Consider the following 5,223-nt stretch of genomic DNA (forward strand, 5'->3'; position numbering starts at 1 on the left):
GAAATTTAACATTAGGCAGTACTTGACAGTTGTCTAGGGCCCAAAGTTCCTGGGGGCCCCCAAAAACTCTGTTTACATGTATGGTTAATATTACAAGTATTCCTTATTTGTGCACATTAATTATGTTTTTGATAAAAAATCTTTAGGTAAAATGCCATCAAAACGCTTATAATGTTAAGTGTGACTCAGTCCATGTTCAGAAAGGTCCAAACAGACAGCAGCAAACCAAAAAAGCGCTTAGCGCCAAATCTAGCGACTTCTTTTCTGCTACTGGGAACTTTGGTGACAACATATAAAAGCAGCAAACTCTGCTCTCCAGAGCAAGTACATTCGTAACCCCGCCTCCTGCTCTCCTCCATCTTGTCTGCTGTCATGATACATGCAGCTATTATTTCATACAAATGAAAAATGGAGAACAAGTAAGCAGATCACAGCTTGTCCACGGTGATAAAATAATGCATGTCTATTCCATTAAAATTTCTGTATCTGTATGATGGGTCTGTTTTATGCATTGTCTTCTCAATTTAGAGAGCCCCCTGCCTGTCTTTGTTTAGGGTCCCAAATTTCCTAAATCCGCCCCTGTACCAAAATTAAAAAGCAAACAATTACAGAAGCAGCAGAAGTGCTGGAGAGAAAGTGAAGGGACAGATGATGATCATTCATATAGTACATTTTTTTTGGAAATGCCCAAAACATCTCTTTAAAGCCTGAAGTTCTATATTTTTTGTAGTTTTTATGATGGTTTTAATCTGACAAATATTTTGGTTAAAAAAATCTTGATGGGGGAAGGCTACCATCAAAAGAGAAATGGATAACTATAATAGAAGACATACTGTTTTCCTAATGGAAAAATGAAAGTACAGACTGAGGCTACAAGAACCGCAATAGGAAAAGAAATGGAAAAAATTGACACTGTAATAGCAATAGAATTAAGAATGATGTATGGCCAATCTGTTTAATGTTATAATTGTTCTCTTTTTAAAGTTCAATAAAATATATCCATCCATTCATTTTCTGTAACGCTCTTCCCAAGTGTGGTCGCGAGGGGTGCTGGTGACTATCTCCAGCTGTCTACAGGCTGTCAATGGGTGAGAGGCGGGGTACACCCTGGACAGGCCGACAGTCCATCGCAGGGCAACACAGAAACAAAAGTAACTTGCTGGAAATAAAAATAATTATTCCTGCCAGACATCTTTGTAAATTGGAATGAGTCTCTTCAGACAAATGCTTCTCCAGATTCAGTGTCATCAACATATACAACAACTCATTAAGAATTACTGTGTAAGTTACAACAACATTTTATTTATATATTTAACTGGTGTTGGAGTGTAAATAAAGCTGACCTTCACCTGCATGTTTAGATCTGAAAACAAAAAAACTTGCCTACTGGGTGTCACAATGACATTATCCCTGCCTTCCGCACCTCTGATTATCTCTGCATACCACATATGTTATCAGTGACTACTTCCTTTTAGTCCTAGTAGTAAGCGTGTAGTCTGAAAGAAATAAACAAAAACCCATATCTTCTGCCAACATTGAAACGATAAACAGATTTCAGTTTAGATTTCATGGGAACTAGTACTTGTCATTTCTTATCTTAACTTTTTCTGGATTATATATCTTACTGAGTGGATGACAGAGAAAAGGCCTTCCGAGAGGTGAATCAACTTGGGTGCTGGGAAGGTCAGTCATTGTTTTGTAATAGATGACAAAACAGGAAGCAGATTGAGCTGTTGCTCAGAGATCACAATGGTCAGTAAGTTTTTGAGATGACACTTTCTTTTACAAAACACCCTTCCCATAATTTGAAAGGCATTCACTGTGAGATAAAGCCAAAGCAATGTGAGGAGAACCTCATCCACCACAAGAATTCAGTTTTTGAGAGCAGCCTGAGACAATCTTCAAATGAAGTATAGTTCAAAAAAGCCTAAAATAAATATTATATTTCTAACACACCCATAACTAGATTTAGACTGATCCTTCTGGTGTAAAACAGTTGAGGATTTTATCTGCTAACTCCACAAACAAGCTCCAGAACGATGTAATTCACACAGAGTGCCAACACATGCTGGAAATTCCATGAGAATTTCAAACATAAAGTAAACAAAAGAGGATAAATTGGCAAACGGGGCCCAAGTTCATCGCTATGACAACGGGTGATTAGGCCTTTCCAGTACACTGAGCTCCCACAACAGTGAGCACAAGCACATTGACCAACACTGGGAAAGAGCGTGAGCACCGGAACAGGAAGCTGCATGGCTGTGACAACATATATCTCTCTCCAGTGGAAAGAATTATTAAAAGAAAAATTGAAAAACTACCCCTGTCTTTGAGCTATGAGGGCATTCTTTTCCTATGAATTTACAGGAATTCAGGAAGGAGACCCGAGAACTTTACGGGTCTTGGGTAATGGTACACTCATACACCATGTGAGATTTTTTTTCCATTAAAGGGCAGAAGATAGCTGTTCAATCTGTTTTTTGTTTTTTTTTTTGTTTGTTTGTTTGTTTGTCCTGATATAAACTATTTAGTTTGGGCAAATGCAGTTTTGGATTATAAAGGATATCTGACAAACCAAAATATACCTGTTTGGTGTAAGCGTTTGTGACAAATGACAAAGGAAAAATTTAATGGTAAAAGTAAAATACCAATCTATTATTTCTAGGCTTTTAAATATTTTATATGTGTTTTTAATGAGTATATATTCAATACAAATGTCTTCCTCTTGTCTAACCTCACTTACAAGCTGAATTCTCACTATATTTCTGCTTTCCCAAACACATAACAATCCTTCTTTTACTTTGTTACTGTGGTTGGCTCAAATTAAATTGGTAGGCGGGCAATAGGTGTAGCTTCACCCAATCAGCTCAGAAGGTTGTAAGAAGGTTGTAATGGTTGTAGAACCCGGTAACATCATCTAGAAAAATAAAACATTTATATAACAATAAAAATAATACTATCTTGAAACAATATAAGGCTATTTTTTCTTGCATTTGATAGTGACACAACCATATCCAACATCTGGTTTGGTGTCTTGAAACCGCATCTGTCCATACGTTAGCTCCACCCATGTTATCTTTGTCCTAATGTTGAGAGTTTGAGTAGTGAAAGCAGCAATGACATTAACAAAATTCCCCTTGTCTGTTTTAAGAAGGCATTGAAGTTGCTTTTTTATAACTTTGCAAGAATATTTTAAATTTGACAATGTTAGTTCTCCTTTTTACACAATTGGAGCATTGCTTGAGAAGATAAAACAAAAACTTATTAACATAATTTTACAGATGGCTTAAAATTTTTCAAACATTGTGAAGAGAAAAAAAATACTTCATGTTGTTTAAACAGCACAACTAGGCATCAACATGAGCAGAAGTGTCTTTATGGGGTTGTGCTAACATACCAAAAGCTACCAAAGATTTCTGCAACAGATGTTACAGACACACCCAAAATATAACACATGCCACAAACACACAAAACTCCCTCTTATTGTTGAAAAAAAAAAAAAAAAAAAACATCCTCCCTGCAAACACATATTTACAACACAAAAACAAGGCTAAGTTGGGGGACAGATCACTCCTCCCTCAAAGCCTATGCCCAGCCAGCAAAATCAGTTCAGGCAGGGCGTTATACAGTTGGGTTGGGCTTGTTTCCCTCCACTTGGTCAGCTTAAAAGAGTGAGAGAAATCCATTACTATTCCAGGGCACCCACTGCAGAATCAGTGAGAGCCTAAACAGCAGGCTTAAAAAAAAAAAAAACTGATGAGATGGCAGAGTTGGGAAATGTGAGAGTGTGAGACTTTGGAGGGAACTGAAAACTTTAAAAGGATTAACAAAGCAGCAGAAGTCTATTTTACATAAAAGACCACGCCAGCAACTCAACTGCTTACTGATCAACAAAAATTATTGAGGGTAAGTACTGCATAATCGTGGTCACCTATTTAATGGAGCAATTATCTCTGATTATTTTGACCAGCTTGGGGAACTTGCTTTAAACAAAGATTTAAAGGTTTCTGATGAAGTAAAAACAACCCTAAAGCATAAATGAATATAGATGTGTAAAAATATAAAACACATTTGGGTATATAAAAAGCAAGAGACTTGTATTAGATTAAAACCTGGATATTCTGCTCAGATTTTACTCTTACTCTTACCTATTTTTATATTTTAAACTGTTTAACTTAATTTTCCCTAGTATAAAAAAAGTCTGTGTTTTGTATCAGGTAGTTTTTCTTGCTCTGATTTTTTTGGGAAACAAATTCATTTGGTTTCAAACTAGCTGTGGAAGAACAGGAAAACTTGAAATACTTTTGCCATGAGGGCATGCTGTTAATTGGTCTGGATTTTTCCACACTAGAGGTATAAGTGAAAACAGATGGTTTAGCTGTCATTAAAAAAAAGAAGCATTTCCAGGATTCTAACCTGTCGTGTCATTATAAAAGCAGGCTAGTTAAAGATCATATGTTGTCTTTCGATTGATTCTTTTCTTCCAGTAAACCTGACATAATTATATATGTTTATTCAGAAAAGCATTTTATTTAATGAACCCCTTTTCATGGCTGCTGGGTCAATATAAGAACACCTTAATGTTGGTCTGAACTCAAAGCTCTCAGGTTCAAAACACAAACAGAAATGGGTCAGAGTGACATTTTAATACAGGATGTTTATGTAAACTATGAAGTCTAAGTTAATCTGTAAAGGAATCTTTTCCATGGTTGCACTAAATATAATAAACCACCAGAAAAGAATACCCATCACATCTATGCCTCTTCCTCGCTCCGTTGTTAATATTTATTGCTTATGATTATCAAGATAAAACTTTCAGGTAGTTTATATTTTGATGATTTAAACATGTATATCTCAAGTTAATGCATTTTAGTTGTTATCACAGGGTTGCCAATAGAGTTGCAATCATGTTTTTAGTTTCTGACAAATTCCCATCCATAATCCATCAAGATTTAACTACATAATATGAATATTCCCAATTAATAAGTAAAAATATAGTATACCAACTTTATAGGACTAGGAACTCCAGTCTTTGTATCAACAACAGAGAATGATGAAAAATGAATAAAAATCATGATAATAATAATTAGAATGAGATAAAATTTCATTTATTGATAAACTGATGCCATCACATACCAAACAGATAGGACAGCCCCTGATTCATGAAAGAAAAACTGAGAGTAAAAAGACAGAAAGAAAGACAGAAAGAAAGAAAGAAAGAAA

General features: G+C 35.5%; 1 protein-coding gene across 1 annotated transcript in view; it reads left to right on the forward strand.

Moving 5' to 3' along the window:
• The first annotated feature begins 3,676 nt into the window (after window positions 1–3,676).
• The window catches only part of LOC107101244 (leucine-rich repeat-containing protein 15-like), an 8,161-nt gene continuing 6,614 nt past the window's right edge, over window positions 3,677–5,223 (forward strand). Inside the window, exon 1 of the mRNA XM_015400087.1 lies at window positions 3,677–3,906. The gene's annotated coding sequence lies outside the window, so the exon portion shown is untranslated. The remainder of the gene's footprint in view (window positions 3,907–5,223) is intronic.

This window comes from Cyprinodon variegatus, unplaced genomic scaffold, assembly GCF_000732505.1.
Source record: "Cyprinodon variegatus isolate N-32 unplaced genomic scaffold, C_variegatus-1.0 Scaffold30, whole genome shotgun sequence".
Taxonomy (NCBI): Eukaryota; Metazoa; Chordata; class Actinopteri; order Cyprinodontiformes; family Cyprinodontidae; genus Cyprinodon; species Cyprinodon variegatus.